This window comes from Cupressus sempervirens, chromosome 3 (genome assembly GCF_028749045.1).
Source record: "Cupressus sempervirens isolate cs-2001-9-10 chromosome 3, ASM2874904v1, whole genome shotgun sequence".
NCBI classification, from domain to species: Eukaryota; Viridiplantae; Streptophyta; class Pinopsida; order Cupressales; family Cupressaceae; genus Cupressus; species Cupressus sempervirens.
In genome coordinates, this window is record NC_143120.1 from 593,754,579 (window position 1) to 593,781,196 (window position 26,618).

Genomic DNA, 26,618 nt, shown 5'->3' on the forward strand with positions numbered 1-26,618 from the left:
GTTGCTTTCAATAGATGCAATTTTTATTCTAGTTCAAACTCTTGTGAAAATTTCAATCAATATTGGGGAAATCGCACTTACAACCATGATGATTCCTTTGGATTCTAATCTCAAACTTTTCACACTTTCTAACTTTTTGAAAATTCTCTCCTTAACATGCCTAGAGCTTGTGACCTACTCGATATGATAATTTCTATGTCCCTTTCAAATGGAAATTCACACAATAGATAATAATTCACACTTAGTCTATATTCACATATTTTCTATTGAAGGTAGTGTAACAATAATGAGATCAATATCAATATATATAGCAACCAAAAAGTGTTTTAATGACTATTTCAGCATTTAATTCCTTTTCACAATATTACCTCCTTTTTTTGTCAACCACTTGGTTACCAATAGTAACCTTCTTTATGATAGTTCACCTTTTTCCTTATCTGATAGTATGAGCACATACCTCTTTCAATCTATATCTCTATATTAGCTTGATTTATCTCAATTTCAGTGTTATATGCCTTCTAACACCAATGCATTTAATTATATCAATAGGTTTTATACCTAAAAAAATTTAAGGGATGGATTGATATAATGAAAATCTAAGTCTCTAAGCACTTATTTACTTTCTTAATTGGCAAATGAATCCCTTGTGCCAGATGACAAAGGATTATCCATTGAAGTAGCATTTTCATCTATTTTTATCCAAGTTTTCTACATCTCTTCTTTAACTTGTTATTGATCGATAGTTCCTTTTCCTTTGTTATTCTTATTAGTTTTGAACTAATATATGAAATTTTATGCTACATGACCATACTTCTAACAGATGTAACATGGTAAACCTACTTCTCTCCAAGGTTCAAAGTCTATTCCAATATATCCCAATCTACATTCTAATGTCACATGTCTTTCTTTTCTACATGTAAAGAACATAGTAGGGTTATTACCTTATTTTCTCTTATAGTTCACCTATTTGTAAGGCTTCTTTGTTGGTGGTATTTTGATTCTACATTGTTGAGCTTTGTGTCAATAATAATTGCATTTATAACAATATCTAACAAAACTTTTTCTCAAATGACTTATTGATCGATCTAGATCTACACTCATGGGTAAAAGCAAAAACCTGTGTCACCCTTTTGTAAAGGAAAAGGCTAACAAAAGTATAATTGTTCACCTTCAATGACACAAAACTAGTATTATTGTTTAGAATTTGAAAATGAAGTAAACTAATAAAATGTGTAGAAATGGATGAAGTTTAGGATTATAATTTTTAATAATTATTTGGAATAAGAATTGATATACTTTCCTAATTTTTGTAGATGATTTTTTAGTTGTTGAAAAACACTGAAAATTAGGAGTTTAATTCCCACCACAAAACTATATGGAAATAAACTTATTTCCATTTGAGCTCAGAATAAGTTATATATAACATATATAGCTAGAACAATCAAATATAAAAATTGACTTTAGACCTATACTTTCTCTTTTATAATGATTCAAATTTCAACTTTCCTGAAATAGATAGTTTTCATCTCCCACCACATTTTTGAAAACAAAACTATTCTAACCAAAAGAAAAAATATGCATTCTTGAAGAGGACTCTCTCCTCTAGAACATCATATTATTTTTTATTTTTTAAAGTATGATTTTTTAAAAAAAATTCCTTCCCAAAATTGACATCATTTCGTGTTAAAATATGTGCTTGTAGAATTTTTAATTACAATATACTATATCCAATCAAAAGACTATAAACTCTATATGAGAATATTCTTGACTTTGAGCTCTATAAAATGGTGTTTATATGTTACTAAAAAAATATCATAAAAAATAGTAAGAGTTATTGAAACATTAGTTTTCTGAAATAATTTTATTTCTTTAGTAATTGGATACAAACTAGTATAAAACATGCATTTAATAGATATTTCCAATTGGAAAAGTGTCAGATCATATATAACTTAGCTAGAATGAATTTATCTAGACCATATGTTTGAACAAAATTAATTTTTCAATAGAAATACTCAAATTCTATTATTTTGATAAGTCAACCTAAAAGGTGACACAACTTTGTACTTTTACCCTCATAGGCTTTATGACCATACTTATTGTAATTGTAATAATAACCATGAAATATTGTTCCTCTTAGAGTGGTCATTTCTCTACTTCTACAAACATTTTCCATATGAATAAGTTTTTCACAATTATAATAGGTAGCATTGTTAGGTTTCTTACCTTGCATGATGTTGTGATCTTTAACATCTTGTTCTTGTTGTTCAACTCCAAATTTGGATGACTCTCCAATTTCAATTTTTTGGTTACCAATATATCCTAGACTATTTATGTCACCAAGTTGTTGGAATTATAGATGGAGTAACTGAGAGGGGGGGCGATGAATCAGTTACCACAAAAACAAATCCACAGATCCCTTAGATGTCTTAAATAACAAGTTATTGTTGTCACTTGGTAACCACACAGAGAAATGTTGTAACTCGGTAGATTAACTTGTTACTAAAATTTAAGCATTCACAATTATTAACATGCATTCAAAATTAAATAACATGAACACAAGAGACACCATATTTAACATAAAAATTCAATATGGGAAAAACCATCAAGTAACTAGCTACCAATTTTCACCCTTCTAAAGTGAGCCCTGTTAGGAGCCAACCCTGTTAAAGATTACAAAACACACTGTTAGATGTGACCCTATTAGAGGATTTAATCACCCTACTAGGAGTGGCCTTCTAGAGGAGTTTTAAACAATTCAGTAGAACTATCCATCTTGTTAGAGGATTTACAAAATGGCTATTAGACCAACTCTGTTAAGAGATTTAGGAATTACTGCTACAATGTTGAGAAAGTAACAATAAGTGACTTGAATGAAATGCAACTGAGCTTTGCTAGTACAAATCTCTACTTTGCTTCAATAGATCCTTACTAATCAAATACAACTCTACTACTCCTTAAGGATATCTGATCCTTCTTCAAAATTCACTCACACTTCTTATTTACAATCAACTCACTTGCATACTTGCTCATTCATACATCCATCCATACATTTAAAAACACAACTTGACCTTTTATTTATACATTAAAGATTGTCAAATCAGCTCATTTACAAGTTACATTTATCAATAAACCATACATCAGTCGGCTACAAATATTACATTAGATAAATAAACTTTATTTTCCAAAATAATGAAATTCTTCATTCACTGACCCTGCTCGGTAAGCACTGCTCCAAAAATGATTCCCAATGTTAACCAAGTGAAGCTCGGTAAACATTGCAAGCTCTATAAAATCCTTTGGAGACCGAGTGAACTCAGTAAGAACTAACTTTCCTTTGCTGACCTTGCTAGCTTGGTAGAAACTGATCTCTGCTACAGAAGCCTTCAATGCCCAAGTGAGCTCAATAGAAACTGTCTTCATAGTGTAACCTCTTGAAACACTGGGTAGACTCTGTAATTTTCTTTGCTAACCTTCTGAGCTTGGTAGACTATGTCTTTTTCCTTGCTAACCAACTGGACTCGGTAGACTCTAACTGATAACTGATATGAAATTCGTGTGACATCAAAGACAACACACAATTGAACAATTGTATCCAACAATCTCCCTGTTTGGCATTGATGGCAATGCAACATATCATAGCAGAATGAAATTTGAAAACAAGTATTTTTCTGACAGAATGCTTCTCCTTCTTACATTTCATTACACAAACTCCTTATATGCAGTAATCTCCCTCTCTGAAAGAATTGCATAGCTTCCATACAGACATCAAACTTTTCATAAACAAATTCAAATTTCAAAAAGATATGATAATATACTCCCCCTCTTTGACAACACATGCCAAAGACAACACAAACCAAATGAATAGCAATGTACCTTATGTACTGATACATATGCAATATTTCCATGATTTTTCTACATCAACTAAAAAGGATCTTCAACTTGATACTTTTTGATGCATCACTAAAACTTTATTTTAGTGAGCTTCAGATAGGGGAATGACCCCTAACTTACCTCTTAGATAAAAAATACATCCTTAGGTAAAGTTTTTATGAATATGTTAGCAATTTATTCCTTTTTATGAACATATTCCAATATGATCTCCTTATCCTGCACCAATTCTCTGACAAAGTGATACTTTATTGCAATGTGCTTGGTTTTTGAATGCATCATGGGATTTTTGGATATGTTGATTGCACTTGTATTATCACAAAACATAACAACAAGTTCTTTGATTTCTTCCTTCATACCTTCCAATAAATATTTGAACCAAACAATATTAGAATAGTTTACTACTGCTGCAACATACTCTGCTTTTGATGTGGATTGGGATGTACAATTTTTCTTTTTACTTGTCCAAGAAATCAACCTCTTTCCAAGAAAGAAAGCTCCTCCACTTGTACTCTTTCTATCATCAAAATTTCCTGCCCAATCTGCATCAGTAAACACTTTCAAATCTAGATTACCTCCAAATTTGTACCATAATCCATAATCTTTAGTTCCTTTCAAATATCTCATGATTCTTTTGATTGCCATCATGTGATTTTCTTTTGGTTTTTCTGAAAATCTTGCTACAATACCAACTACAAGGGCAATATCTAGCCTCGTATGTACTACATACTACAACTTTCCAATCATAGATCTATACAACATCTGATCTACCTCCTTTTATTCATCATCCTTGGTAAGTTTCAATACAGTACACATAGGAGTTTCAACTAGTTTGTAGTCTTCCATGCCAAACTTTTTCAATATCTCCTTGATGTATTTAGATTGAGTGATGTAGATGTCATTTTTACTCTGCTAAATTTGAAGATCAACAAAGAATTTGATCTCACCAAATATTGACATTTCAAATTCCTTGTTCATTTTCCCGAAAAATTCTTTGCAAAGATCATCATTTCCTGTGAACAAATTATCATCCAAAAATATTTCTACCAAGACAATCTTATTATCTAGTCCTTCTTTGATATACAAGCTACTGTTATCATTAGTTCTTTGAAAACCAATTTGAATAAGATAGTTATGCAATCTTTCATACCATGCTCTAGGGGCTTGTTTCAAACCATATAATTCTTTGTGTAATTTTCAGACCATGTCCTTCTTGTTTGGATCAACAAAACATTCAGGTTGCTCAATATAAACTTCTTCATTCAGTATACCATTGAAAAATGCTGACTTGACATCCATCTGATAAACTTTAAATCCTTTGTATGCAGCATATGCAAGTAGGGTCCTAACACCTTCCAATCTTGTAACAGGAGTAAAAGTCTCTCCATAGTCTATTCCTTCTTCTTGAGAATATCCTTTGCATGCTAGTCTAGCTTTGTTCCTAGATACCTTACCATTTTCATTCAGCTTATTTTTGAATATCCACTTAGTTGCAATCACATTTCTATCTTTAGGCCTGGGTACAAGATTCCATGTTTTGTTTTTCTCTATTTTCTCTATCTCTTCATTCATAGCCTCAATCCAACTTTCATTTTCTAATGCATTTTTGACATTTCTGGGTTCAAAATTAGCAAGTAAAAAGTACCTTTCAACTTAGTTCTTGTCATAGTACCTTCAGATTTGTCTCCAATGATCTGATCTGGTGCATGATGTCTCTTGACATACTTAGCTAATATAGGTTCCTTTCCTTTTGAACACTTTGCATTCTCATCCTCTTGTATTTCAACTTCAAGTTCTGGTTGATTTGTCTGCTACTTGGGTCCTTCAGACTCAGTAAGAATTGGCTCGATAGCATCAAAATGTGACTCAGGTTCTTGCAGCTTGGTTTGAACTTCCTGCAACTCGGTTACTGAAGACTCAGGAGTAGAAGATTTATGATATACAGGTGTATCTGGCACCGTATCAGGTTCAATGAAAACAAATCTCCTATAATCTTCTGATTCCATTTTGCTTTCTTCTTCAGTTCTTTCTACAAACTCATCAACTTTCACATGTGCACTTTCTAAGACTTTGTAAGTAGACAAGTTCAAACATCTATATGCTTTTTTTTTTACAAGAATAACCCAAAAAATATTCCTTCATCACCCTTCACATCAAATTTACCTTTTTTAGATTCTTCCAAAATATAACATTTGCTTCCAAATACTCATAGGTAACTTACGTTGGGTTTGTAGCCATACCATAACTCATAGGGGGTTTTGAATGAGTCCTTCTTCAGCTGTATTCGGCTCAAGGTATGAACTATTATGTTGATAGCTTCCTTCTAATATTTGATAGCAATTCTCTTTTCAATCATTAGGGTTCTTGCATAGTCCATGATAGATCTGTTCCTTCTTTCAACTATTCCATTTTGCTCAGGAGCTCCAAGGGCTAATACTTGTCTTTTTATTCCCCTTTCAATGCAAAAGTTATTGAATTCATAGGAGATGAATTCACCACCTCTATCTGATCTCAAACATTTCAGTCTTTTGCTTGTTTCCTTCTCAACTCTAGCCAAATACCATTTGAACTTCTCAAATGCTTCTAATTTCTCTCTCAGGTACATGATAGTCATCATTCTTGAGTAATCATCGACAAAAAGAATGAAAAACTTTTCACCAGTATAGCTTTCAATTCCAATAGGTCCAATAGTTCCACACAAATCAATATGCACAATTTCTAAAACTTCTTCAGATTGATAGTTCTTACTTTTAAAGCTAGTCTTTCCCATCTTGCCAATTTGACAATTCTTGCATAGACCAACCTCAGATTTTTTTATGTTAGGAATGCCTCTTACTTTCTTAAATTTACTTGTTTTCACCAGGTTATCAAAGTTCACATGACACAACCTCCTATGCCATAACCAACTTCCTTCAACTTGAGCAATAAAGCATGAACATTCACCAAGTTGAAGGTAAAACAAGTTACCTTTTGTTTGGGTGCTTGATCCAATCAGCTTTCCTTTGTCATCTAGCAATCTTCTTTTTCCATACATAAATTCTATTTTGAATCTATTATTGAGTAGATGTGCCACACTCAACAGATTGGGTTTTAGTCCTTCTACCCAATATGCATTATCACATACAAGCTCTTTGGTTGGTGAGATTCTTCCTCTTCCTTTTATGCAACAAGGTTCATTATTACCAAACCTCACACTGCCACCATCACAGTCTTCAAAATGTTCAAACTTAGTTTTATCTCCAGTCATATGATGAGAACAACCACTACCTATAATCCATGTATCATTTTTGCTCACATGAGAAATAAGTGCCATTTCCTCATCATTATCAAACTCATCTTTTATAGAAATGTAAACAATTTCATCTTCTTCTTTATCATTAGAAACATTAGAATTCTTAGCCATGAAACATGCTTTCTAACCTTTTTCCTTGAATGATTTGAAGTCTTTCTTGCCATTGCACTTGTGACCTTTCTTCTCATCCTTTTTCTACTTATTTGGACACCTAGAAGCAATATGTCCAATTTTTTCACAAGAAAAACAAATTAGAGGAACCTTACCTTTGTATTTTCCTTTGCCTCTTGAATATTTCCTTACTATTAAACCTTCAACCACCTCAAGATCACTATTAGAACTTTGTTTTGATTCTTCTTCACTTTTTGACTGAGAATCCTTTATCTTCTTGTCTTTCTCCTTGAGTGGAAGCTTGGCTTCAAATGTTGATTCAATGTTCTTGGTAGCTAGAACATAGTTATCATAGTTATCTAGCTCAAATGCAGTCAATCTTCCAACTATGGCCTCTAAATTTATCTTATGATTTGCTTCACATCTTCTTTCTTGAATTATAGAAACTCTAATTGCATAAATGGGAAGTAATGTTCTAAGAAATTTACTTATAACTGTTTCCTCTTTAATATCCCCTCCAAAAGCTTTGATTGCACTAACACTTGGTTTGACTCTTTCAACATATTTTGCAATGTTTTCATCCTCTCTCATCCTCATTTGATCAAATTTTCCTCTTAAACTTTATGCTTTGGCTCTTCTCACATTATCATCTCCTCCATAGATTTCCTTCAGCTTGTTCCACATTTCAAAGGCAGTTTTGTAGTCCTTGACATCATCAAATTCTTCATATCTTAGGGCAGATGCAATGTCTATCATGATGATGTTATGAGTCTTCTTCTTAGCAATGTCATTTACAGATAATGTACTAGTAGGAGTTACATATGCTTCATCCAGATACTTCAATCCTATATCTCCAATGGAAACTAGATGGAGTCTCATGAGACCTTGCCATGCTGACAAGTTATCCTTGTTAAGCCTTGGAATTTCCCTCTTGTAAGACATCCTGACCTTTAGCCTAGATCCTTGAAATCCTTCCTGCAAGAACCAAAAGCTCTAATACCAATTGTTGGAATTATAGATAAAGTAACTTGGGGGTGGGGGGGGTGTTTGAATTAGTTACCCAAAAAAAAAATCCACAGATCCCTTAGATGTCTAAAATAACTAGTTACTACTATCACTTAGTAACCACACAGAGAAATGTTGTAACTCGATAGATTAACTTGTTATTGAACTTTGAGTATTCACAATTATTAACATACATGCAAAAGTAAATAACATGAACACAAGAGACACCAGATTTCACTTAGAAACCCAACATGGGAAAAACCACCAAGTAACTAGCTACCAATTTTCACTCTTCTGAAGTGAGCCCTGTTAGAAGCCAACCCTGTTAAAAGTTACAAAACACACTATTAGGTGTGACCCTGTTAGAGGATTTAATCACCCTGCTAGGAGTGGCCTTGTTAGAGGACTTTAGAATAATTTAGTAGAACTATCCACCTTGTTAGAGGATTTACAAAATGGCTATTAGACCAACTTTATTAAGAGATTTAAGAATTACTACTACAATGTTGAGAAAGTAACAATAAGTGACCTAAATGAAATACAACAGAGCTTTGCTAGTACAGATCTCTGCTCTGCTTCAATAGATCCTTACTGATCGAATACAACTCTACTGATCCTCAAGGATATCTGAAGGATTCACTCACACTTCTTATTTACAATCAACTCACTTGCATACTCACTCATTCATACATCCATCCATCCATTTGAAAACAAAACTTGACCTTTTATTTATACATTACAGATTGTCAAGTTGACTCATTTACAAGTTACATTTATCAATAAACCATACATCAGTCGACTACAAATATGACATTAGATAAATAAACTTTATTTTCCAAAACAATGAAATCCTTCATTGGCCGATCCTTCTCAGTAAACACTACTCCAAAAATGATTTCCAGTGTTAACCAAGTGAAGCTCGGTAAACACTGCAAGCTCTGTAAAATTCTTTGGAGATCGAGTGAACTCAGTAAGAACTAACTTCCTTTGCTAACCTTGCTAGCTTGGTAGAAATTGATCTCTGCTACAAAAGCCTTCAGCGCCTGAGTGAGCTAGGTAGAAACTATCTTCATAGTGTAACCTCCAAAAATGTTCAATAGACTCTATAATTTTCTTTGCTAACCTTCTAAGCTCAGTAGACTCTTTTTTTTTCCTTGCTAACCAACTAAGCTTGGTAGACTCTGACTAGTAACCGATATGACATTTGTGTGACATCAAAGACAACACATAATTGAACAATTGTATCCGACACAAATTCCCTTTGACCTTTTGATTTGTCATTAGTATTTTGCATTCTCTTCTCAAATCTTGTAAGTGATCATTAATTTCCTTTCTCAACTTCCAATTTTTTGTTCAATTGTTCCCTCTCTTTATTTAGCCTTTATTTTTTTGTTTGCATCAAAATATTCTTGTCACATATGCCTCTTAACTTTTAATTCAATGTGTGGATCTCATGTTTTTGTCTTTGTAATATTGAGTCTTTAATTATGATTTTTTCTTCAAGATTTCTCTTTTCAGATTCAAGGATTTCTTTTGTGTTCTCAGTAGCTCTCATATTTTTAAGTTCTTATGTCATCCTTAGGCATCAACCTTCTTGTTCTCTCTTCACTTACTTACCTCTTCAAGTAGCATTTTTTTTAATGTATTTGCAATGAAAAAATTAGGTTCCTCATAATTAAAACTTCCTTCAGATAGCTATTCAATTTTTTCCAAACTTATCTTTAGCTATTCTAACAATTCCTTCTTTTTGGCAAGTAAAGTCTTCAATTTTTCTATTAGATCTTGTATATGGTCATTTGTATCTTCTAGGCTTTCTTTGAGTTTATTATGATATATATATAACTTTCCATTATCTCAAATCTTCTCTTAAGATGTTAAAATCCCCCTCTAGAGAACTTATATCTGATACCAATTATTGGAAAGATACAAGTATGTGGATCAGGGTGAATTGGTACTATTTTCCAATTCAACCTTTTAAAATTAAAACCCCTAAACTAACAAACTTGTTGATATAAAGTAATGAATTACCTTTTGATGAACTATAAAGTAATGAGATCATACCATAAATGATCACATGCATAACTCATAACACAATGTTTTTATCTTGTGTAAAACTCCTAAGGAAAAAATTGTTGTGGGGAAGATACCCACAACTCATCAATGTAGTAATAATATTGTCTAGTTAAGAGCTACAATATTGTCACTTTTTGTGTGACTCACCCTAGTAGGAGTGATTAATACACTATTAAAAGTATCTATAGTCCTATTAAATACTAATTTGTTAAGATATTTTATCCCACTTATATAGTGTTCACTTTATTACAAGATTTATAAAGAGTCTCATTCAAAAGGCCTTCTATCCTAATAAGAACTACTTGGTTAAGGGATTTACAAACTTGCTGCTAAATTGTTAAGTATCAAACTAGGGTATCACCTATGATTACATTCTCCAAAATCTTGTTAGATCCTTTAAGCTCATCCTTTGATCTATAACTACCATGCTCTGTGTTCGCTCACCAATTCTATAACTATTAGATTTTTTTTGATAACCTTCAACAACCTATAACAACACTACTTAATCTCTATTTATCCTTTCTTAATTTTCTCCTTGCATGATTTTCTAATTAGGATTTCTTGTGACTTCCTCTCAAATATTCCAATAATACATTTTGAATTTACGTCAGCTCCATGAAATATGTCTTACCATTCATAAGGAAAATAACTTTATTTCCTATTCGTTAAAACTCCCTTGAATTCTTCACTTAGACATTTGCAAACATCTCTAGAAATAATTTCCTATGATTTTTTGATCCATGTAGTACATTTCACCTTTTGACCAAGTTCAATGAAACTATCTCCTAAGCAATTGTGCATCTACTTTACCAAAAATGTTCCTTCCTTTACCTATTCAATATGTTTAGTGATTGTCAATAATGCTAATTAACCAATACTCCTCTTAATCATTTGCATCAATAGTTCTAGGCATCTATTTTACTAATAGAATTCTTCTTGTGGTATTTACTAATAGTGTCTCTTATATTCTTTGATAAGGCATATATGTTTTCCTATTGTCTTAACTTGTTTACCTTTTGGCTTATCTTTTCAATAGTGATCTTTTCCTTCCTCATGGTTTGTCAACAATGACAAAAATGTTCCAAAAACTTCATCAAATAACCTATACATTAATTTTTCAATCAACACTTTGTTGTCCATTCTCTTAGGGTTATCTAAGGTGAGCCTTTCATGAAGAAGAAAACCTCAATTTAGAATATAGAGCCTTCTTAGCAAAAATTAAGGAAATGAAACATTGTCATGATGCCTCATGTGATATAAAGAATATGGATTCATTAATTAATGCATAATGAAAATTAGAAGAGAATAATTTAGTGTTGGATTTGGTGGAGGCTAAGGAAGAATCTAGGGAGGTTCTTGAGAAGAAGCTAGACTCATTGAATTCCATAGTGGAGAAGATTGAGGAGACCCTCAAGAAAATAATGGAACATAGTTTAAAGGTTGTTAAGTATTCTACTAAGAATGTGAGGTTTTGGTGTCTAGGATGGAATATAGCTACATCAAGAAGGAAACCATCGATATAGACTGGAAAAGTTATCATTTTTTTAGTGAAGTTCAAGGTCTAGGGAAGCATAATAGAGTCATCACAATGAAGAAACCCATCTCTTTGTCCCCTTAGTATTGAAGATCTTAATAAGGTGGCTCAAAGGATGAACCAAATGGAGGAAAAGGTGGCTGCCACTCTCAACAAACTTTCTTAAGGTTTTATTTCTATTATTTTTCTCTATTATTTTTTTGGCTTATTGTAAGAATTTTAGTGTTTTTTTTGTGCTGGCATTTTGTGTCTATTGGAATGTTCTATTGTGGATCTTATAATGCTATATCTTTCTAGTTGTTTATTGTAAAGGGTTTTTGGGTCATTTCAAAACCTCATTTTTCCTTAATTAAAAATATTAATTATGATTTAAAATTAATTCATCTATTATCATATAATATAGTTTGGTATTGATAGTGTTATTAAACAAATTCATGACTACATAATTATTACTAATGGATAATTGAAATAAACTTTCAATACAATTTGTATGATTCTTCATACGCCCTTCTCTTTTGTTAGTTGGAAATGTCCTCTTATTGTTGTAAATATTTTGAGTATTTAGAGCAATTCTTTTAATTAATCCATGCATGTCTATGCATGCCTATCATCAGCTTGAAGGAAAAGGATTTTTCTTGTATAACTCTTGAGGTTTTGTATTTTCGGGAGAATCATTCATTTTCATGGCATGAATTTGGAAGCAAGTGCGAGGGGATTGGTTTTACACAAAATTTCAAATTAAGTATTTTGGTGGTCATTTCTATTTTACTCACATAGATTTGGGATTCATTTCTTGCAATTTTGTTGTCTTGATTAGTAAGAGAGTTACGTTTTCAATATAGAATCCTTAAGGCTATAATACACTTTCTCTATGAAGTAAATGATTTTTTTTAACATTCCATTAGCATCATGTCCTAAGGATAATCTATGCCTTTCATCTATCCTTGTTTAATATTGGTCCATTATCCTTGATTTATTTATATTGTTATTCACTATGACATGATAGTTGTGTTTGAATTCCTTTGATGAGATATGGTTTAGACATATGTGTAAGTTTTACTTGTGCATATTCCACTCATGGTCCAACATGTTGTTTGTAACCCATGGGATTTTTTTCTTTGTGCATTTTCTTTCTACTTCAAGATTTTCTTTCTCATGGTGTGTGTCATTTCTTTACCCTCCCTTGTACTTAAGCATCTTTAACTATTTCAGAATTCTTGCTAGGTAGCATTATTTTTACAAGTTAGACCTACATTTTGTCATGAATATATGTTTTCTTTCAATGATGTACCATGATCTTTTCCTACATGAAAACATTGTTCAAATTATAGCACACTATGTACATGGAGGATGATTGATAGGAAACCACAACTTTTTCTATTTATTTTTTATTATTGTATAACCTTTATTTGGTTGATATCCTCCTTATAGGTTATGTTATCTTCTTATGGTCCTTCTAACTTAAATTTTCACTATTGTTTCTCTCTCTTGGCATCATCGATTCTAAAATTCATTTGGGTTCAAGGGGAGTCATTTGATTGTGCATGGGTAGTATATTTGTAGTGGAATATATTTAGGAGTAGTAGTACTAGTTTTATATGTATATAGATTTGTATGTGCACATAATTTTGTAGTTTCTTAAATTTAGTAACATAGTTGGATATCAAATTCAATGCAATCTCATTCTTGGTAATTCTACATGCACATTATGCAGATTTTGTGCTATTTTCATAGTGTTATTGTATTATTTCTCAACAGAATCTTGATCAGTTTGATCAATGGTTTTATTGTGTTTTCTATATTTTTATATTTTATTATATTATTATTTGAGGCTTTCTCATTGATATATTTTATCATATTTTTCCTTATTATTTACTTCCCTTTGGGTACCATGAATTATCCTCAAAATAATAAATCTTCTAGGGGAATTTTATTTTTGTATTGGACATTTGTACATTAAAGATATCATTAAATTTATGCCATGAATATTTTGACATTTGTTCTTCTCATATGTGGTATTTTTTTCCTATTGTATTCCTTTATTGTCACCTTTTATACCCTCCATTTATATCACTTAGGAGATGAAAGAAAAAAAAAACATTTCTATAATCATTTATTTTTCTTGTTGAAAGGTCAGTGTACCCCTTTCTCCACTGGGTAATTAATTCAATTAGGTTTATGTGCTAACCTCTTTGTAATGGGTCAGGTTAATTGATCATAGACCTTCAATTTTTAGGTTATATTGGTCCTTTAAATAGGAATTAAAAGTTTAGCAAGGATACCAAATTTTGCAAGTAGGGAGAAATTATTTTTTAATTTCGTAAAATGTAGGTTTTAAGGTCACAAAACCCAATACATAACAGGTTTTAGAGGGACTTGAAACCCACACATAAAGATATTCAAGAGCATCTAATACATGAATCGAGATTATTGGGTGGATATTTTGCAACCAACAATTTTATGGAAATCCAATTTCAAAATAGGATGACCAGTCACAACATATGAGACAAAGTCTCTCCTACCTTAAAGTGAAGGCTCCCCCTTCTCACTGCTCCTTGGATCAACTCAAGGTAAGAAAGAAGCTGAGAGATTCATAAGGGTTGTTACCAATATTCTTTCCTCTTAACTTTCAAGAAAGAATTCACTTACCTGTAGAGCAAGTAATGGGCAAGATGAGATATCTAACTACACTTCTATCTAGTAGTTGGAAATAGTGGTACTAATAAACCAACAACAACTCTAAGGCTAATTGAAACTGTACTAGTTTTTCTCCAAGTCATGTTTTAAAACACTACCATTGGGACACAAAGACTTCCAGAAGTAGATGATCTCTAATCTATTACTTATTTGTAGTTTTAATTTATTTTATAAGGAAAACCACTACCATTGGGGTGCAAAGACTTTTTGAAGTACAAAAATTATAACTATTTTTCATGAATTTGAGATGGTAACACAAGCTACAGCCAAAGCTTCTAGTCTATTTATCACCACAATTGCTCTCAGTTAAAGCTTCGACTTTGATTGCTTCTTAAGTCACTAGGATCTATTATTTAAAACACAATAATATGAGTCAAAGACAATATGCACAAATTATAGTCAAAGCTTCTAATTATCTCTATCACAATTTCTTTTAGTTAAAGCTTTGAATCCAATTGCTTATTTATTCACTTTTCTCCCAAATTTGTACTACACAATAAAATTTATGCTTGCACAAGTTTGGTAGAGATTTCTTGCATATAATAATAATATTTTTTTTACAATGAGGGAGACTCCTTTATATAGGCAAAGGAGTTGAGAAAAAAGAGGAAAGAATGGGAGCAAATAAACCAACTTTGACCTTTTTCAAAATAAACAAGAGACATTATTGGATTGCATGTCATAAGGACACGCAAATCAAATTAGATGTAATTACATATTTAAATGCAATTCATTCTCTCCAACTATAACTATGAAAACTAAAGAAGAAAGACGGCATATTAGAATTGAAATGACCCTATGGATTGTTCTAAAGGGCCTTGTATTTGGCGGTGCTTGCAAGATTGGGGATTCATGTATTTTGCACCACTGCATTCTCTTTGATGAATAATCAAACTTTTTCCTATTCGAGTTGTCATGAATTTCCTTTTTAGATAGGCACATTTTGAAATCTTTGACACTTTGAAATATTGATGGTGCTTGAATGTAAACTCAGAACAACTTCACATCAACACCTTTAACTCTTTTTTTATTTTCTTTTTTGAAGTAAAGTGTTTTGTACATTCCCACATGAACTCATGTTCTCAGACAACCATTGGAAAAATGGGGATCAAATGAATTATTACTTCTTGAGGATTAAAGCATATCTTCTCAACGGGGTGTTTCTATTCTTTGAAGAAATTCTAACATATCTTGAAGAGTGTGTTGCAACATGAATATGAAAGAATCTTCTAATGAGTTTGGGTTCATAAAAACCTTTGGATTTGGGTGAAAATGATGAATCCATGAGGGATGAGTGTTTGAAGTATGGATTAAATACTTATGGAACACATATGATGCCTGGAAATGAACTGAAAAGCATATGTATTTGGGTCAAAAAGGTCAAAATAAAACTCTCAAGGGTGAATTTTATGTGGGAAAAGATAGGCTTTTGTGGGCATGGCCAAGAATTCAACTCGGGGTGAATATGGATGTGTGAAAATGGTGAATTTGGTGTTTAAAGAGTGTCCTTGTACCAAAGTCAAACTCTCTGGGTGTAATTACATGTAAATTGATTTACATGTAATCATGACTTGATGTAATCATGTAATTAGGTTTGAAGGATGAGATTACATGTAACTGGGTTTGGAAAATGGATTTATATGTAAATGCATATGAAGGTTGGAATTATATGTAACTAGGGATGGAGAATTAGATTACATGTAATTGCTCTCAATATGTAACTGCATATGAAAAGAATGGATGCAATGTGCTTTGGCATGTATAGGTGAGATATGAAAAGATGTGATGCATTTGCATGGAAAGGTGGAAAGTAAATGGATGCAATATGCACTTGCATTATTGGGGGAAAAAATTCAACTTTCTTCCAAACCAAGAAAGAAAACAATCAAGCAAATTAAACACATACCCTTTGCTTTGACTCAAACATGACAATCATCAAGTTGGCTTCCTATATGCAATTTCAAAATTGGAATTTGGGGAAATTCCAAGCATTCAAAAAGTGAAGTTTTGATCTTATTTAAAGGAATTTTGCACAATGCATGGCATGTCTTTGAACAAGTGCACAATGAAAAGCCAAAATATGCAACAAAATAGCAAAGGTTTGAAAACTTATGCTTACTTGGTGATCAAAGAGCCAAAAGTGGAAGATTAATATGTTTGAAAACAAATTATCCTTCAATTTTGAATCAACAACCTCTTTGACCTTTTCAATGCATGCAAATGATAGCTTTGTATGACACATTTTTATATGAAAATGCCCAAAAACATGATCTCAAACCGTCAACATGTAAACATTTTTGAAGAATACATGCATTTGGACATTTTTTGAGCAAAAACATGGTCTCTAGCAGAAATAACATGAATCAATTTTTGCTAGGAAACTCAAAAATGTGATTCACAAAGGCGCTAGTATGCATTAAAACTCAAAAATTACCCCTATTGATCCAAACTCATGGGCTGGAAATGTCATTTTTAGGGTGTTTTTAATTTAAAAGTGCCTTTTTCATGCAAAAATATAGGTCATTTTTGCAATAATGTGGCTCACAAATGCATATATATTGGTCATTTTACTTGTCAATGCAAAAACAACCTCCCTAAATGTTAATACATGGATCCAAATTTTAAAAATGGCTCCAAAATGAAAAAATGTGAATGAAAACCTAATTTTTTGTGTGTTTTTTGTAAATGTGTACCCTAAAAATGCATGTATTTGAGTCATTTTATCTTGGGAATATAAAATTGTGGTCTCCAATAGCATTTGCATGTGTTGAAATGACAAATCAGGGTCTATAGATGCATTTACATGTTTAAAATGTATTCATATGATTTTTTTAAGTGCAAATAGCACTCTCAAGACCTCGTTACATATTTAAAATATGTAATACATGCCATGTGTCTGGAAATTTTTGGATTTGGAGTGAAAAAATAAGGTCTTGGAGGGTGACTACATGAGTTTTGAATGCAAAATCAAATTCTCCAAGACACGTTACTGTTGGAAATATTCAAGATATAATAGGTTATTGAGAGGGGAGGGGTGAATCAGTAACAACAAAACTTTTTAAGTCAACCATACACAACATTTACTTATCTATCCTGCTGCATAAAAATTGTTAAACATTAAAACCATATATGCACAGAGATTTGGTGACCCAGAAACCTTCCAAAAATAGAAAGTAAAATTGGGGTGGGGATGATGCCCACAAAGCTTCGTTACTGCAGTATGAAGTTGGTCGGTTAAGGCTTACAATGATCACTTCTGGTGATCTGCCCTGTTAGGAGCACAAAGGATTGCTAGATCCACCTTGTTAGAGGATTTACAAACATACTTTATAAGTATGCACTCTGTTAGGAGATTTGAATAAAGACGGTTAAGTCTACCCTGGCAAAGGATTTACAAAAATGATTCACCTGTTAGGATGAACCAATAGATCAACTTACAAGATGAAATCATTTCTGCTCTTGGTAGACCTTGCTGAGTATTCTTTTCCGCTGATGAATTCACACTATCATTATTCCAGAGATCTTGTATGTCTTCTTTAATATCTATATCACTTGAATGTCTATAATACATTACATATATATACCATTCCAATAATTATTTATGCAAGGTCGGCCAAACACAAGTAAACAAAATATAACTGAGTCGGCCAAATGGTAAAATAAACTCGAGTTCTTTAGACAGACTTAATGACCTTTTGATACGCTGCATCCACTACGTTACTCGGCATCGTCATGCACTCGATAGAGGTAGGGGCTCGGTTCATACTAGTCATACATCATTGCCTGGAACTCGATAACCATTGGTGACTCAGTAGATATAGTGTCACTCGGTAGAAACTAACTTCTTCGATAACCTCTTGAGCTCGGTTATCACTGAATGCTTCCTCACTCGGTCAACACTGAGTGCTTCCTCACTCGGTTAACACTAAGTGCAACTTTACTTGGTTGAAACTAAGTGCAACTTTACTCGGTTGACACTAAGTGCAACTTTACTCGGTGAAAACTGTGTCTTTGATGCTCGGTTAGAACTGTGTCTTCAGTGCTCAGTTTGAACTATGTCTCCAGTGCTCGGTTTGAACTGTGTTGCCATCATTCGATCTGCACTGTATTACTCGGTTAGAACTATATGATGAGTGTTGTCACTAATGGAAAATAATTTTATGCCAACAATCTCCCCCTTTGGCATTAGTGACAAAAATAATTATGTGCAAAAATAGACATACAGTTCTGAATTTTCAAAATTGATCTTTGCAAGTCTTATTACACATATCTTTCTTACATGTATCTCCCCCATACAATATGCATAGTATTTACAAGTCATTACATAATGATTTATCTCTTGGAGTGTGCTATCTCCCCCTTTTTGACAATAATGTCAAATTAAACAATATGTATTTACATAGAGAGTCCAAAAAAAAATGAGAGATAAACTCAGAATGTACCTTGAGAATAAGAACCAATGTCTTATCCCAATTTTCTTGCAAAAGTTTGCTGGTGGAGAGTGCTATTTGAACTTCTGTAGAAAGTTCAATCATATGATCTGCAATTGAGAAGTTTTTGTCATGAATCAATGTTTTGGAATGGGCAATATGCTTCTGCATTGTGTCCATGACAGGAAGGATCATATTTTGGATGTCAATCAGAGTACACCTGATCCTTGCTTCCTCTCTCAACAATTCTGCCTATTTCTCTGACAAAAATCTTATTCTGAGATGATGGGATGAACTTGAACTGTGGTCAAGCTGCAACATTTGTGCACTGACCTTCATATCCTCATCAATTTTATTCAACTTTTCTTTGATTTCCTTAGTATACTCAGTAACATCACAAAGTTTGCCAAAAAGTGAAGTTACATTATTAAAAGAATGTTCAAAATTACTCAAAATTGTAGACAATTCTACCTATTTTAATGCAATATGCTGAGCAATGTGCTCAAGGACCTTATTGTCAAATTTCTTCTCTACTTTTTCAATCAATTTTTCTTGGCCGGAGGTATCCTCATTGAGTTTATATACAACCTCTTCTAACTGATTCAAAATGTGTTGAGTAGAATCTACTTCAACACCTATAGCCTCTGTTAGAATATTCTTAGCACTTTCAATAATACTATATTCCTAGTCTCTCTCATGCCTCAGTTATTTTTGCCTTGCCTTCTGATCTAATAGCTGACTAACCATTCTCATTTCATCAACTGATGCATTATCCAGATCTATCTTAGGAATGATAATGTCCTTATCCAAGTCTATTTCCTCATCCACTACCTTGCTGGAAATCATGTATCTTTTTGCTCTTCCTGCAGTACCTTCACCTTTTCCCTTTAAGACTGAAACAATAGTTGATGAGGCTGGACTGGCTGACAAAACTGGAATAGGACTAGCTAGAGGAAAACTGAGATAAGTGCTAACAGTATCAAAAATTGATGTTCCTCCCAAGATTGATGTACAGGTTGGAATGGGAGAACTAATAGATGCAAAAATTGGAGCAGATGAAGTTGTCAAAATTGAAGTGCTAGTGGGTACACTTACTGAACACTCTGCAATGGAAGTTGATATGCCTGATGAACTTACTGTTGTAGCCGATGATGCCTCGGTCAATGAAGATGGTTGCAGCTCGGTTAATGAAGTGGTAGACACTTGCATAGATGGTACCCAGAGCTGAGAGGAGACAAGTGAATATTGAGCAATTGATGAAGCTGTTGTGCACACAATCTCACTAGTAGAGGCTATCTCCACAATTGATGTAGCTGCTTTAGGTGGAGAGTGAGGAAGAGATGCAATGACTTTGGCTACAATTTTTACAGGATCATCTTCCTCCTTAGCTTGATCAGCTTCTTCTTCCTCATCTTCTGTGTCTTCTTCCTCCATTTCATCTTCCTTGAATTCTTCCTCAACATTTATCATCATTGAGTGCAGATCCCTTGGAATATCTTTAATATCATCATCATTGTTGTCATTGTCCTTGATTTCAACAATATCCTCACTAGGTTTATGTAGATGATAGATATGTTTCCACATGTTTTTTGCATCATTGACAACATGCTCAATGTCTTTGATAAGTATCAAACAAGTGTGAAATCTAATCATCATATTACCTTCATGATCTTTCAGTGATTTCTTCACTTCTATATCAGTGAGACTCGACAGGAGATTTTTCAGGGTTTTTTCAAAGATATCTTTGACAGTTTTGGTTGCAATTTCCCATCTTGGTTGCAACCTCTCCAATAGCTCTATAGGGATCTGAGAGGCAATCTCTTTAGGAGAGTATTTCCATCTTCCTATTTTATTCAATACCAATTCTTCAATCTGCATTTTCTCCTGTTCTGTTCTTGTCTCAAACTTCAATGCTTTGAAGTTTGTGAAGCTAGTACCTTCTTCTAATTGCTTCAACCTTGCCTCAAATATGAGTGGAGGTTTGACAAATACAGGTTCCTTCTTCCCCTATCTTGTTCTTCTGGAGAAGACTGCAGTGGCTTGCATTTTAGGTTTGGTGATAATCACCTTACCTTTCTTCCGTTGAGGCTCCTCTTCTTTTTCTGACTTGTTTTTCTCTTCTTCTTTATCATCTTCTCCTTTCCCATCAATAATCATCAGAGGACCAAGTTCTATTTTTAGCTTTGCAATCTTCCTCTTTCCTTTGCTAATGACTTGAGGGATTTTGATTGAAAGCTCAATTCTGGCTTTAGCTTCATCATAATTTCCAAAGACTGGTTGCTTTGGGTCTACTGGTTCATTCACCAGTGCTTCTATGATGTCTTTGGTTTCATCAATATTAACCTCATAAGGAAGATGTTTTACCCATGCAACTCGGGGCTTGACTGCCTGTATGTATACCTTGTCACAATCTACCATAAAGCATACATCTTCTTTATATTCCTTAACCAGTTTTGGTGGAATCCAGAACCTATTGTTCATTCTTTCCTTAAAATCTTCAAAGTAATTATCCAAAACATTGTCAAAATTTTCACCTAACTATGCAATAAACTCATTTATTTGATAGAGAACGGGAATATCCTTTCTCCATACTATTGATCCTTTTGATGGAAAAGACTTTTGAACATAGAAAAATAGAAAGATCAAAAGTGAACCAAATTTGCAGGAATTGTTCTTTGAAGTCCTTATGCTTTCCATATTTTTATTAAATTGAGACAAAAGCAATTCAGACAGATCAAACTCAACATTCTTCTTTACTATCTTATATGCTAAATCTACTACTTCGCAAGGTACACTATTTGGACGGCTGGAACTGTAAATTTTATGAGCAATGACGTGAATACCAAATCTTAATTCAGCATCAGTTACTGTACTGAGCTTAAGTCCTCTACCATCCCATTCTTCTTGGGTTAGCCTTTACAATTCTTCCCGACCTAGGGTTTCGGTAGTCTTAGCTTTGCTCAATATGGGAAGGCCAGTAATTTTGTTAATCATTTTCTTTGTGATAAGCACTAGTTGCTCTAACCACAATTGCTCGTTGTGAACCTGACTGAGTACATACCTAACCCATTTAATTTGAAAATTTCTTGGCAAATGTGAAATGTGGGTTAACCCTTTTGTTTCAAGATGCTTATGCTCAAGTTTCAAATTCCTATCTACGCTCATTTCACCTAGGGCATTATCAATTTCTAGGTTTCCAAGCTCTTGAATGGAACATTTGAAATGAGAGTGAATGTCATTAATAAGGAGTACCTTTGGAGGAATTCGAGACTGAGCACCGTTAGGGTCAAGTGATTCTGCAATTGCTGGTGCCAATTTGAAGTTTGGCACCTTCCATTCCACACCTTTAACCAGCATTTCTGAGCCTCTTTTTGTCTTGGAGTTGCTACTTCTGGATGCCATTGCTGCTTGGTAGGTGAAGACAAATTTTGAATAGATTCTTTGCTCTTTTAAAAAAATTCGCTCAAAATTGCTTTAAGCTTGCTCTGGAATCGCAGAAGATAACTTAGCTCAAAGTTCGTAGTGAAGAATGAGATCAAATTTTTCCCTTTTTGACGAAACATTTTTCATAAATGCTTGGTACGATGGTAGATGAAATTACAGGTTGTCATCCACTTGCTCGATAGATACTATCAACTCGGCGATCAAAACAAAGTATTGATGTATCGACCTAACTCGGTAAGGTCATGAACCGACCTCGCTCGGTAGATACAACTCGGTGAGTGAAAATTTGTTGCAGCCGACCGAACTCGGTTGAGTCTTGAACTAATTTGGGATCAAAGTGTATTTGCATACTGATCTGATCATTTTTCTTCCTTTGGAACTGCTTAGGATGATTCTTGGAGGATGCAATTCCATACTTTCTTTTATAAATATTAATTGAAAATGATGGAGTCACTCATTTCTTGAGTGACATTGCCATTGCTTGACTTATCTTGTTCAGTAGATTTAGGAATCCATTGTTGCTTCATTTGCTTCTGGATGTTGTCTACTTTGATTTTCTTTTCATCTTCAATTCTTTCTATATTCATACAATTTCTAGCTATATGACCAAGTTTTGTACATGTCTAGCACCTTACAGTAGTGTCCTTCTTCCTTAGGTGATGTCTTGCACAATTTATGCCAGTACGTCCATATTCTCCATAATAGTGACATCTGCACCAGGTGTTGTTGTCCCATCCAAATATGGCTTTGACAAGTTGTTCAGCTGGATTGAATGATTTGGATTTGCATTGGAATGCCTTGTGACCATGTTTATTGCATTTTTGACAGTTGCCTTCAAATTTTGGTTTTTCTTTGCACTCATTTGCTTTGTGACTATGCTGATTGCAATTGAAACATTTACCATTGAATTTTTCTTTTCCATTGCTCCAACATTTGTTTGATGTATGACCTAACTTTCCATAGTGATTACAAGTAGGTTTTTGATTCTTTTGGGTACTTTTTTTTGAAGATTCACCTTCTTCATTGTATCCAAGACCAGCTTTACCTTTTTGTCTATGAAGATTCTGCTCATTTTGCAAATTCAATTGATTCATATCTGCTTGGGATTTCATCATTCTTTCATTGACTTTCCTTTCAGAGATTAGGTCATTTTCCAAGCTTTCATTGATTTGTCTCTCAGTTCTCAGATCACTATGCAAACTTACATTGATTTGTCTCTCAGTGATTAAATCATTTCTCAAACTTTCATTCTCAGATCTTAGAATCATGATTTCTTCATTTGCATTAGATAGTTGTCCTATAAGATCTTCATGCTGAAGGGATAGATTATTCCTTACCTCTAAGTCTTCATTTGCTTTGTTTCTCTGTTCCAAAACTTCACATAACCTGATGGATTGGACTTCTTTTTCTCTTTTGAGCTTTCTTACCTCTTCTTTCAGAGATCCATTCTTTTCTAGAAGTTCTTTGATTGCCTTGTCAGCTTCTTCAGAACTACTTGATGGTAACAAATCTTCAATCTTTTCTTCAACATAGTGATGGTCATTCATTTGTCTTGCAAGTTCCTTTCTTCTTTTTAGGGATTGATAAAGATGCTCCTTTGCTTCTTTGAGTTGAACCATGGCCATTTCTAGATCTAATTTTTCATTTTCAATCACTTTCTCCAATCTGAATATCTCCATGACTTAGATCTTTGCTCAAGCTGTCAAACTGTGTCCTAAGAACCAAAAAGCTCTGATACCAATTGTTGGAAATATTCAAGATATAATAGGTTACTGAGAGGGGAGGGGTGAATTAGTAACAACAAAACTTTTTAAGTCAACCATACACAACATTTACTTATCTATCCTGCTGCATAAAAACTGTTAAACATTAAAACCATATATGCACAGAGATTTGGTGACCCAAAAACCTTCCAAAAATAGACAGTAAAATTGGGGTGGGGATGATACCCTCAAAGTTTCGTTACTGCAGTATGAAGTTGGTCAGTTAAGGCTTACAATGATCACTTCTGGTGATCTGCCCTGTTAGGAGCATAGAGGATTGCTAGATCCACCTTGTTAGAGGATTTACAAACATACTTTATAAGTATGCACTCTGTTAGGAGATTTGAATAAAGACGGTTAAGTCTACCCTGTTAAAGGATTTACAAAAATGATTCACCTGTTAGGATGAACCAATAGATCAACTTACAATTTGACTGAGTTCTTTATTATAGATCACCTTCTGTGATTGATGAAATCATTTCTGCTCCTGGTAGACCTTGCTAAGTATTCTTTTCTGCTGATGAATTCGCACTATCATTATTCCAGATATCTTGTATGTCTTCTTTAATATCTATATCACTTGAATTTCTATAATACATTACATATATATACCATTCCAATAATTATTTATGCAAGGTCGGCCAAACACAAGTAAACAAAATATAATTGAGTCGGCCAAATGGTAAAATAAACTCGGGTTCTTCAGACAGACTTGATGACCTTCTTATACATGGCATCCACTACATTACTCAGCATCGTCATGCACTCAGTAGAGGTAGGGGCTCAGTTCATACTAGTCATACATCGTTGCCTGGAACTCGGTAACCATTGGTGACTCGATAGATATAGTGTCACCTAGTAGAAACTAACTTCTTCGATAACCTCCTGAGCTTGGTTATCACTGAGTGCTTCCTCACTTAGTCAACACTGAGTGCTTCCTCACTCGTTTAACACTAAGTGCAACTTTACTTGGTTGACACTAAGTGCAACTTTACTTGGTTAAAACTGTGTCTTTGATGCTCGGTTAGAACTGTGTCTTCAGTGCTCGGTTTGAACTGTCTCCAGTGCTCGGTTTGAACTGTGTTGCCATCATTTGATCTGCACTGTATTACTCAATTTGAACTGTATTACTCGGTTAAAAATATATGATGAGTGTTTTCACTAATGGCAAATAACTTTATGCCAACATTTACATATAAAATTCATTGGTTGGAAGTGCAAATCATGCTCTTGAAGTGCATTTGCATGTTTTAAAATTGCAAAACAATGCAACTAGTGCAAAAACACACTCTCTGACCCTCATTACATATTTTAAAACTTGCAACATGGGAAAACAATGCAAAACACACTCTCCAACCTTCCTTACATATTTTTAAAAAATGCAACATGTAACATGCATTTGACAAATTTGACCTTGGAAGGCAAAAAAATGGACTCGGATGCAATTACATCTAAAGTGGATTACATGTAAATGGGGTTTTTTATGCAAAATGGACTCTAAGAAGTCCATTACATGCATTTTTAGTGCAAAATGCACTCTTGGAGGTCCATTGCATGTAAACATGTAAATGGATTGAAAACATGTATGTGCACAACTTAAGTGATAAATTAAGCACATGTCTAATTTATTTTTGAGGGAATGTCACTTAATTGGGTCAAAAATAATGTTTACATTGTATATTTTAATTACTATGCGCGAATACCATTCAAAAAGTAATATTTACTTAGATGTTTTAAATTAAAACATTAACTCAAAAATTAAACCAAACTATATAGTTAATAAAGTCACTTAAGTGGAAAATTTAAAAAGTGACTCAACATGAAAATATAATATAAAGTGCAATGCAGTCACTTAAGTGTACATTTAAGTGATAAAGTAACTTAGAAACATAACATAAAGTCAAATTATGTTATATTTTTGAAAAAGTGAATGTCAACATGAAAATATAACATGATATTTAAAATATGAAATTGTATCTCGAAGTAACACTTTTTGGACGCTTAAATGGTCATATCTTTTGACTACCAGGCCCTAAGATATACCAAATCAAAGGGAAAACTAAAAGCAAAAGTTATAGCAAAACTAGAATACCAAAAGCATCAAAAAACACACTCAAAAATATGAAAAAGGACTTTGAAGGCTTCATAAATCAAGGAAAAGCTTGATAAAATCAAAAATGATAAAGACTTGATGAAAGCCTTCAGTAAAAGGGATCATCATATCAATTGGGGTTAATTGGTTGATTAATTTTGACCAAATTAAATAATAAAAAATATTAGAGAAATGTGAAACTAAGTTGAAAAAGTTTAATACTATTACCTACATTTTGTGATGACAAAATGTTGGACAACAGGGAAAGAACCTAGATAGGTCAAAACCA